This window comes from Neopsephotus bourkii, unplaced genomic scaffold (genome assembly GCF_033783945.1).
Source record: "Neopsephotus bourkii isolate Nb327-2 ecotype Australia unplaced genomic scaffold, CSIRO-AGI_Nbou_v1 NB_107, whole genome shotgun sequence".
NCBI classification, from domain to species: domain Eukaryota; kingdom Metazoa; phylum Chordata; class Aves; order Psittaciformes; family Psittacidae; genus Neopsephotus; species Neopsephotus bourkii.
The window spans coordinates 16,090,151-16,101,966 of record NW_026900624.1 but is presented as its reverse complement, the minus strand read 5'-3'; positions in this window follow the sequence as shown (position 1 = coordinate 16,101,966).

Below are 11,816 nucleotides of genomic sequence, written 5' to 3'. Positions count from 1 at the left end.
ACTTGCCTTGGACCAGAGGTGTGTGCTGCTGTGGGGGTGCAGGAGGGAGGGGTGCTTTTGGCTAAGCCAGGCTCAGTCCTGAGTGGCTTTGCAGGTTGACACCAGTCCTTGCAGCCTGTGGGTGAGTGGATGTGCTGTGGGCTCTTGGTGTGAAATGCTGCTTGTTGGTGTTTTCTGCAGTGGCTTGTGTTTCCCAGCACCCGCAGCATGCAGTACAGCAACCCGGTCTCTGTGTCACCAAGGCAGAATCGGAGGGGTGCATCCAAAAGGAAAGGTTCCCCTCTTATCAAGTGTGTGTCTGTATTACAAATAGAAAAGGCAGCTGGTCTCTGCTTCTGACATAACCATCGTCTGCAGTGCAGGTACCACATCTTGTTCCATCGGGCCTTGATGTAAAGCTTGAGCATCCTGGGGAGCAGTAGCAAGGGACGTTCCCATGTGAAACCAGCAGAGCTTGAGGTTATGTCTGCATGGTTGAATGGGATGGAGGGGAGCTGCTGACCTGTGCTGTTGGTAGCTGGCAAAGTGGTGAGTGCCCAGGACTTTGCTGCTGTGATGTGGATGCTAAAAGTATTTGTGTGGTGTGATCTTGGAGGGGGGGGAAGTTTTTTATTTCCTTTCTCTGAAATGTCATAGTTTGGCTGTGACTGGAAAAACAGGGCTGTACAGAGCACAGGTTGAATTTGTGGTATTGAACACTTCCCAGGTGTTGGGTTAGTGTGTCTTGCTGATGAGCTCAATTAAGTGGCTTTCCAGGACAGAGGTTAGGATTTTCTTAGAGGTCAGACTGGCAAGGACAGATGGGATCCTGTTCCTGCTGCTGCAGTGTGCGCGTGTGTGTGTGTGTGTGTGTGTGCAGTGTGCCCAGCATCATCTCGCATCTCCTCCCAGAGCGGGCACGTTCAGCAGTGGTGATGCCCTCAATTGCTTCTTTTCCTTGAGCATTTTGTTCTTATTTTGCCTTTAAAGCTACTCTAAGTTTGCCAGTGAAAGTGGTGGGAGGTGGGGATAGGTTAACTGTTTAAGAACTCTTTTGGACTGAATTTCTTTGCAAGGTTGTCGGCTATGGGGAGGGATTGGACTTGGACCATACGGGTCCATTTACAGATCTGTGGTCAGATTCACTTACATTGGTGTCTTTGCTGCCTTTTGGTGATTTCTATTCAAGCAACCATGCAAGCTCCTGTTTGGGGTTGTTTTCCCTGGTGGCAGTGGGGAGAGAAGGTGACTTTTCAGGCGTATATAAATAAGTAGCAGTGTCACGTAGTCAAATTATGTGAGATGCAGGGAGCCATCACAAGGTCCTTGTCTAACTACTGACCTGAGATTGAACAGCCCGTAGGCCTTTGCAGAACAGCTACCAGCATTGTTTCCTCTCTGCTTCTAGATGATTCCCACCTTCATAGCTTCATTTCTCTCTCATATTCCCTCTCCTTTCTAGAGGCAGAGCCTGGGGCATCATCACACTCCACATAGCTTCAGCTCCTTTCCTGTTTTTGTTTCTGCCAAAGTTAGTTTGCTCCAAATATGCGTCTGGGTTTATACAGATTATCCCCTTAGGAGGAAGGGGACTGGGGAGGCGTGTGCAGTAATTTATAAAGAGCAGTGAGGTGTAAGATACAACTCATGATGCTCCCTATACCGCTTAGCAGTGTGTTCCCTTTAGATGTGCTCCTCCTCTCTTGCTTCTCCCCACCTCCCTTTCCACCCATGAAATCTTCTCTCCAGATGTGGGCGGTGATTTGGGTTGGGACAAAGTCTGGCGGTGGGGTGAGGATGCTCGTGCAGGGGTGGGAGGTTGCATCCAGTGCTGTGCTGTGATGGGGAACAGGGGGTCTCACCACTTCTTTTATGCTTGTGTTTTCCTACACCTGCTCACTGCAACAGGTCCTAAAGGGACACTGGGTTAGGCTGGGTGCTTGGGTCAGGAGAAAATGGCCAGAGAGGTTGATCCAGGAAGGATGGTGTGAAAAGGCAGAACTTGTCACTGCTTGCTTAACCTGGGTGGGAGCGACCAGCCTGGCCACAGCCCTGGGCTTCCCTTTCCCATCCACTCCCACTGCAGGCACAACACTGAAAGTTGCAGCACTGGGTATTGTCTACCCTCATGGTGTGCAGGAGCTACAGCTCCATTCCCCCAGCATGGGCTTCTCCAAGAGGCACAGTCAAGGTATTTACATGCTTTGCCTCTCCTGAAAGCACTTAATATTCTGGCTTAAGGGCTGAGGGTGTGAGGGCATCCCTAAAACCATCGTTGCTGGGAGCCAATGAGACCACTATCATCTTCATCATCCCCATCAGACCCGTTTTAGTTGACGTCTTCATTGCTGGTCTGGAGGAGGGAGTAAGCAGCATGTTAATGACTTTCCCAGACGATGATAAACCAGGTTTTTGCTCGCCAGTGTGGATGCAGAAAAACAACACAAAGGGAGGTAGTGAGGTCAGAAAGATGGGCAGAAAATAATATAATGAGATTCATCTCAGGAAAAATGCAAGCTAATGCATCTAGGGGCAGTGTCATCTGGAACACGTGGTCTGAGGATCTGGAGAGAGGTGGGGGGACGGGACGGGATGGGACGGGACATCACACACCATGAGACCGAGGTGTAATGGGAGATGGTGTATCAGACTTGGGCTTGCTGTGTGACAGGGCCAGCAACAGAGACATCAGGATGGCAGCCCTGCTCTGCGGCCGGCCCAGGCACCAGCCCTGCGGGAAGGCGGCACTTGGCACATCATTATCAGCAGAGCATTGGTAGGCGAGAGGTGGCTTTCAGCGAGGATATGCACGGAATGGGGCTAGGGAGATTAATTTATGAGAAAGGATTAAGTGCTAAAGATGTGTAGCTTTGCTAAGCGGTGGTTTAGGTGACAGGACATGACAGAATCCACTCATGAAAGCTGCCTGCGTGCCTGAGGAGGAATTACTGTGAGCAGGGCAGACCAAAGAGAGATGAAGGGAGAGAAGGGGGCACGTTGGAAAGGCAAAACATTTGCTCTGAGGCAGAATCTGCCTATAGATAGGTCTGTTAGGGTGGGAAGTCTTCTCCAAAAGGGGATTTTTGGGTGCCTGTTTATTTGGGACATCAAAAAAGAAAATGTTTTGTTGAAAGCAAGTATGTGTATTCTCTTGCGAGCAATGGCATGAGGCTGAGGTCTTCAGCAGCACTCATGTCTTGGTCACAAATTCCCAGCATAGTTAAGGTAATGATTTTCCACCAGGAAATTTCCTTTATCTTTGCAACTGCTCAGTTCAAAGTGACCATGTTCCTCCTGTGCCTTTTCTTCTCTCACCTTTTAACCCTTTCCCCATCTCTCCTGCAACATCTTTACCAGTCTCCACAACATCTCCATTAGGTTTGGCCAAAGGCTTCTTAGCAGCATAAGCAGGTCCCTTCTTTGCTGTGCCAGGGATGGGGAACTCAAATATGGCCAGGATGGGACTATCCCAGCCACACAAAGCGGAAGCGTTGTGGACATCAGGTGTGATGATAAGGTGGGAGAGCCCAGGAGATCTGGGCTTGCTCTTCCTACAGATGCAGGGTGTCCCCTGTGGTATGGGTTGAAGGCAGGGTATTGCCAAGGCTCCAGGACAGATAGTTTGCTTATCTTTCTTTCATCCTGTGCTGACCACACTACTCCTTCCTCTGCTTAGTGGGAATGGGTGAATTTCTTCTGCTCGCCGTCCTGAGCAGGAGGGATCCAAAAGTCACGGGGCTGAAAAGGGAGAGTCTGTTAAGCTCTTGAGCAAATCTGGAAGAGGTTAATAACATGTGTTGAGATAAGGCACAGCAATCATCCAGTGTGCAGCTGAAAGGCAACAGGTCACGGGCATTTGACCAGGCAGGGCAGCCAGGGGACACTGACTCTGGTGCAGGTCGCAGATGGTGTGTTCCAGGGGCATATGGGCACGCTGGTACCTATGAGCAATGGGTTTGGGTGCCATTTGAAATGCTTTCTGCGGGGTTCTGCTATGTTCCTTTGGATTAGGAGGTGCTGAGATGATGGAGATGTGAAAACTCCTTTTTCAAATCAGTTGCCAAGAAAAGTGACCCTGTTCCCTACTGATACTCATACACCTCCATGCACATACAGGCAGACGAGAACAGGCAGTGCCTCATACAAACAAGCAGAGAAACAGGCTGGTGCCAGATGAACATAAACACAGAGAGAGCTGTGTAGCACTAATTATGTTGTACCACTGCAAATGCTCAGAATGTGAAACCTGTATGACTAACGCATCTCCACAGCCAGATGCATGCATCAGAGAGAACATACAACTGGTGCTTTCCAATTATATCAACAAACAAACAAACATGGGCTCACAACTGCGTACAGTGAACCATCCTGGGAGGCACACATGCACACACAGCTACCGAATAGGGTCACCCGCACCCCTTCATCAATATGCCACACTGCGACATCCTTAAGTAAGTCCAGGTTTTGTGAAGCTGGCCACAAGAACTGTGCCCCAAGATGCTCATCAACTTTTGAGTGGATCATAGAATCACAGAATCATAGCATCATAGACTGGTTTGAGTTGGAAAGGACTTTAAGATCATTTAGTGCCATGGCCAGGGACGCCTCATGCTAGACCATGTAGCCCAAGGCTCCGGTCCAACCTGGCCTTGAGCACTGCCAGGGATGGAGCATTTATCACTTCTTTGGGCAGCCTGTTCCAGTGCCTCACCACCTTCACAGTAAAGAATTTCATCCTTAGATCTAATCTGAACTTCCCCTGTTTAAGTTTGAACCTGCTAGCCCTTGTCCTGTTGCTACATTCCCTGATGAAGAATCCCTATCCAGCACCTTTGTAGGCCCCCTTCAGATACTGAAAGGCTGCTATGAAGTCTCCATGCAGCTTCTCTTCTCCAGGCTGAGCAGCCCCAAATTTCTGTTTGGAAATGATAAATAATGTGCTGCAGGTGCTTCTCTTGATTGACATGGATGTCTTGCCCCCTCCTGTGATGCCAGCTGGAGGATGTCATTTCTGTCCCTCTTCTGCAAGGGTGTTGCAGACTGTTAGCAGGACAGAGTGGCTGCTGCTTCTGAGTAACAAGTGGATGATCATGATGGATGGTCTGTAAAGGACCTGTGTCCCCTCAGGAAGGGAGGTGTTGTGTACTCAGAAGACTGCTCTTAAAGGAAATGTACTCTGCATTTTCTTTTTGGTTGCAGGCCTTGGTGTTGTACATACCAGCAGTGTGAGGGGAGGAAGGTGGGCTGGCAAGGGATATGGTTAAGGATGGTGGTGGGGAAGGTGAACTCTGCAGGTGCGCCCACATGGGAGGAGTGGACATTCTGCTAGGCTCTGGGTGGAAAGCCTCCAGCACTGGGATGGTGTTCTGGGGACCTCTCTTTGGTATTTCCCTCACCTGCCTCGCCACAAAAGGGTCTTCACTGGCAAGATGTGGCAAGATGCAATAGTCTCTCCTATCCTGTCTGCACCCTAGAGGTTTTTAGGAAAGACCTGCATGAGCCTTGCAAAGATCCCATCAGCCCTCTCTCACCCACAGTCCCTGCTAACCCCTTTCTGCTCAGACCCCTGCTGAGGAGAGGAGTCAAGGAGCCAGAAGAGTGCTTTATCTGGGGTGAGATGACTGCAGGACACCTTGGGCTGGCTTGGTCATGGCACTTTGGTCAACTGTGGTAGCCCTGGGATACCCATTGCAGCCCCGGATGGGAGTGTGTCTGAGCAGAGGTGTCTCTGAGCAACGCACGCCAGGAGGTGATATCAGCCTTTGGGGAGAGACACCCCCAGTCTGAAGCACTCCTCCTGACTTGTGACATCTCTTTTTTTCTCCCAACCAATCTCCCTGCTCATTTAGTCCATCGCTTCCCTTGCTGTTTTAGAACATCCTTCTCCCTTCTTTGCCAGCAGAGTCCATCAGGACCAGGTGCTGTCTCCAAAGCAGGGAAGGGCTGAGCCAAAGGCTGGCAGCTTCTCCCGTGCCTGCCAAGTCAATGAGCTGCCTTCCAGCACACGTGTCAGGGATGCAGGACCAGCGGGAGCCCAGCTACGCATGGTAGTGGTTTTAAATGGCCTTTGGGGACAGGTGGTGGGAGGAGGAGTGCAGACTCGAGGCCTGGCTCCAGGGAAGGCTTTGGTGCAGGGAGAGAAACGAGGAGCTGCCAGCCTACAAATACCTTCCCTTCCCCTGGGAGGGATGTGCAGCGAGTGTAGCATCACTCCTTCAGCAGTATGAGACTTTTGCAGGGGAATGTTTTTGTGTATATGGGGGGTGTTTGGCCAGAAAAAGAGAAGTCAGGGGTAGAGAGGATTTGATTTTTGCCGGTGGTTTGGCCTGCCACTGCCATGTTTGCTGAGCAAAAGTCTGAGTGGGAAGAATGTGTATCTGGCTACCCCATAACATCTCATTGCCCAATTCTATTGCCTTTGCTGCAGTAAGCAGTGCTGTGCGAAGGGAAGTTTAAAAGCATCCCAAAGGTGAGTTCTGGAGCCTTATAATCCTGTCTGGTCTTACTATTACTTTTATCTGCATTGGAAACCCCTCCATCAATGCATGTTTTTCTATATATACAGGTTTGTGCATGTGCCAAACTCATTCCTCTTGGTCATTTGATTTGAGCAGGACCTCTCCTGAGCTGAGATAATGTAGCCAGCTCACTCCAACCAAGTTACTCAGTGATGCTACAGCATGGGAAGGCGAGTGATTGCAATCCCAAAGAAAATGTCAGCACAGCATGAGTTGTAGCCTGGCCAAAATAGTGCAAATACCTGATTCCAACTTCCACAGCTGAACTGGTAGTGGTGAGGATGCTGGATCTGCCTCTGGAAGGAAAACCACTCTCTTTACCTTTGAAGTTGACAGAGGAGGACTGACTCTGTGTGAAGAACTCACAAGTGCCCCACTGCTTGGGTTTCCCCTCTCCCTCTTTTGACACAGCATATTAATACTGCTCAATGTAGGAAATACACCCAGATCACAGCCTTGGGGCTGATTTGGCTGGCAGAGCAGGACTTAATCTCAGGAAGGGAAGGGGCATCCATTCCATCTCCAGTGGGGCAGCTGTCATTTGAGGGCTGTACTTAGCTCCAGGACTTCCGAAAGGATTCACTTGGCTCTATGTCCATATGACCTTTAATGAGTCACCCACAAATTGGAGCGATAAACTGCTTGTGATGCAGCCACTGCCTGATTTGTGCATGTGCGTTTGACATGGGCAGAGCTGCATCCCAAAATCCCAGCTTTCATCTGGCAGTGGTGAAATGGCAAAGAGGCCCTGAATGTTGACTTGGAGGGAAAGCAGGGAAATGCTGATGAGGTTGCTTCTCTCATTCTTTTGCTCAGTTGTATTGTTAATTATGAATCTTTGTACGTGGTGGTTTGAAATCGTCATGCCCTCATCAGTGTGGGTGCTCTGAATACACTAATAAGTCATTCCTCCTGGCTGTCCCTGCTAACCTTTCTTCTCTGTGTTGTTAATGGGAAAGAATCTGGGCTCAATCACTGCATGATAATAGCCTGCAAGGGAGCCAGCTCAGAGCAGGCAATGGGAAACAGGTGGGATTAACAAATGGAAAAAGTGGTACATGGATTTGTGTGGGTGCTCAGAGTTGAAAACCTGGTGAAAGTGGTAACAGAGGTGCTGGATGGTGGGAAGGATGTGCTGCCACTTTTGTCACAGGGGCTGAAAAATTATGAACAGCATCCCAAAGCCAGTTAGGAGACAGAACACTTGTTCCTTTCCAATAGCTGCAGGCCTTTGGGGTAATGAATTCGAAGAGTCTCTGTGCTATCCTCTAAGGGACACTATGTCTGCTTTGTAAACCTCTGGTCTTGCTGCTCTTTGTTCTGACAAATACCAAGCCTTGAAGAACAAGCAGAGCTTTGGATCAAAGTGCATGTTGGAAGCAGGGGGCTGACACGGCAGGGTGAGTCGGCAGAGCTCACCAGGTCTTAATCGGGGATGATGTGGCACTGCAGTACAAGGCAGAAAGGTTGCCTGGATCTGGCAGACAACTGCTGTGAAGAGCACTGGAAATCATGGATTTGGCACTGTGGGGGGTCTTGGGCTGAAACTGTTTTCCCTGTGAGGGTGGTGAGACCCTGGCACAGGGTGCCCAGAGAAGCTGTGGCTGCCCCATTCCTGGCAGTGTTCAAGGCCAGGCTGGACGGGGCTTGGAGCAACCTGCTCTAGTGGAAGATGTCCCTGCCTGTGGCAGGGGGTTTGGGACTGGATGAGCTTTAAGGTCCTTTAAAGACCTGATGACATGATTCTATGATCAAGGGTGGAGCATGCCCAGGCACAGTAGTGTCAGCAGAGATGTGTGTGGGCTGCATGATCCTAAAGTGAAGGAAACAAGTATCTGGGAGGGAAACCTACATTCAGAACACGAGGAGACAAGGTCTGTGCCATGGCACATCTTTTCCTGCTGCTGATTGTCCCTTTCTGTACCATGATGTATCTGAGGGCTCTTGTGTTCCTTTTAAACCTGTAATTGTAGTATAGACATTCCAGACACTTGAGCATGCTAACATGGTGAAGGGAAGAAAATGCCCATTGGATGACTGTTGGGCAGTCCTTGGGCAAGTTCTCTTTCTTAAGAGTGTCCCTGTAGCACCCTCCAAAGCCAGGCCTTAGAGTTACTTCATTCCCACCACTTTGACAAGCATTAAATAGCACTTCTACTGTGCTATTTAATGGACAACTTGGCTTTGCCATTTCCCAGCACAAGGCCACCAATAAGTGTACCTAGCCAGCAAAATGTTATTTAGCAAAAGCATGATTCTCTGCAGTACTTGGTTGCCACTGAGTGTGAGACCTGTTCTACTCTTCCTGTGCCCACCTGCACTCTCTTGACCACTCTGCATAGTGGAATAACTTTTGCAACTTGTCTTCATGGTACTTCCTCTGCCATGGCATGCGGTAGCTCCACATCATCCAATAAAGGGTGTTTAATATTTAATCTGACTTCTAGCTTGCGTTACAACTCCTTGTTTGAATAAGTGACTGTTCTGTATGGGTTTGACATGTATTTGCCAGTGTCAGTCTAAAGGAGCCTGTGCAATGAGTGGCATGCCACAAGGCCATCCCAGCGTGTTCCTGGAAGGGAGAAGACATGTTTGCGGCAGCAGAACTGAACCTGGAGTTGGCAGGATTGCATGAGGGACTGCGAGGGCAGGGTGGCTGTGTTGTGTCAGGATGGACCCATGCCACTCCAAAGCAAAGAGCTCCGTTAAGGTGCTCAGGCTGTCTCCAGAAAGGTTGGCACTATCACCTGAGATGGTGCAGCACCATGCCAGGGTGTCTCAGGGGCTACACGGATGATTTAAATGGTGATTTGTTGCTTGTCAGAGCCATCAGTCCTGCAGCTCTGCCCTGCTCTGAACTCACTGTGCTTTGCTCTTGCTGCTGATTCCTCATGTGGGTTTCATTTCTCTTTCTCCCATCCTCTCCAGGGGTTCTCACTTGTGGCTGGCATGGCAGAGTACATCCCGCAGCCTCCCTCCACGTGGTCTGCAGGCCCACAGCCCCCTCACGCCTCTGCCATCTGCCCACTGGAGCCCATGGATCTGGGGGTCTTGGAGCAGCAAACGCCACCAGCGCAGCCACCACCCTCCCCAGGGCTGGGCGAAGATGAGGAAGTCACCTCCCCGCCGGACCCTGATGTTCCCTACCCCGACTTAGCCCCGGTTGTCTTCTTCTGCTTGAAGCAAACCACCAGCCCACGGAACTGGTGCATCAAAATGGTGTGCAACCCATATCCTTTCAGAGCTGCCCCATCTTTTGCTGCCTTCTGCCCCATCCCTCTCTCTCTGTCTCTCTGCCCTCCCGGGCCACCTGGCAGGTAAGGAATGCCATTTCCTACATGTTTAATGACCTGCTTTGTTCCTTGCTTGTGTTTGAACAGAACATCAGCTGTTTCAGTGTGTGATCAAAAGAAGGTGATTATGAAAGAAGGGACTTCAGAGAGAGCTGCTGACAGCCCCAGTCACAGGGGGCTGGGTTCTTCCCATTCCTGGCTCTATTCTCGCCTCTGCCCTCGGTCAGAGCGTGAACTGCTAGCTCTAGGAGTTGCTGCCTGATAAGCAGGCTGCCACCAGTGGCAGAGGTGTCTCCTCCCTCTGAGTGTAGAGGCTTTAGTGAAAACTTATCTTGCCCTCAGTGAGAGAAGCACTGCTCCTGAACCTCAATTGCAAGGATACCTGGGTGACCCCTTGCCTTTCTACCTAGCACAAATTGCTGTCATACTTATATCTTGCCATGATGTCAAGCCAGGAACAAATGGCAGAATCTGTTCCAAGTTTGATTCTGAGCCCCATACACCTTGGGGGAAATCTCTGGAACATGAACATGTTCTTCCTTTGCAAAGGAGGTCAGCAATCAAACACGTGTCACCATTCACATGTGGCCCCTGCATCCCAGCAGTGCAAATGATGATCAGCTGCACAACTCATTAGCGCTGAGGCTGCCAGGAAGCAAAGGCTTCTTTGGCTGTTGAGCCTGATGCAATATAAAAAACAGGTGGAGGGCACTTATTGTTCTTTGGACTGTGGGACTCTGCATGGTGAGGAAGAAAGAGAGGAGATGAAGAATTATCAGAAAGGTTGGTCTGGAGTTTTACTTGGATTTTTTTTCTGCACAGAAATATCAAGTGATGGCACCTTTTACCTGGAAGCTTCTTAATTCCTAGTTAGGTTGGCATTATCTATAAGGTTGCTTGTTATAGATTTGATGCATTGGCTTCTAGAATAAATCTGAGTGTATGAGCACACAGCAAAGTCTTGCAAAGTGTTTCCAAGAGCCTTTTCAGCTTCAAAAGCCCAACCCTGGATGAAGTCTCGAGGTGCTGTCAGCAATAGCAAATGACCTTAGATGGTTGAACACTTGTTTCAATTTCAAACGTAGGAAAAGGTTTGGGTTTCAGCTCTGAGCTCTTGTCTTAAAGTTCAGAAGCCCTTATAAAGGTGTTGTAGTCTTGAGTACAGTTTATGTCTGAGAACTCATTGGAGGTTTAGGGTTTCTGCTTTCCTTTCTACTAGCTGCCCCTTAAAGTTTAAAAACTTCACATTGAATTATGCATTGCTTTTCAACTGCTGTTGGTCTGCACTAGTTATCATAGCCCAGGAATCTTGTCCCAGCATGCAGTGGGCTCAGAATAAAGCATGAGAGATTTGGGTCTTAGTGAAAAGGCTGGATTCAGAAAATGAGACAAGAGTGATAGCCTGGGTTTGGAATGATGATTTGCTCTTGAATGGGGGAAGAAGAGAAAAGCTTGCCTGTCTTCCTGGCTAAAAAGTCAGTCAAAACATTCTCTCCAGTTTGGTATGTAGCAGGGAGTTTGCTTTAAGGTGTTGGAGATGTGTTATTCAGAGTTGAGCACTATATGGGCATTTTTGTGTTTAAATGTCATTTTTTGTTTTAATCCCCAAAAATGTGTGCTATTTGACTCTGAAAATGATCTTTTTGTAGCAGAAGCTACAGAAAGAAGGAAAAAGCCTCAATCAGTCACCTGTTGATGTTATTACATCTGGCTACATGTGACACCAGGGGGAGAAGAGCAACGGTGGGGATGCTGGAAACCTTTTGAAAGGGTTGTTTCAGACCTGTGATTTTAGCTCAGCTGTGTCAAGTTAAGAGATTATTTGAAAAGCAGAGACTGAGTGGGGTGGTTTCAACTCCTCCTTTGATCCTCTCTCCTCTTGTGGGCCTCGTTTTGCCCAGGTGAGTAGCTTCGGAGCAGTTGCCTTCAGCACCAGAATGTTGAGAAAGCAGAGTCCAGAGGTCTCGCTCCTAAATGGCAAGAGCCATGAAGGGAGGCCCAAGCCCTTGCCAGCGCTAGCCCAGGA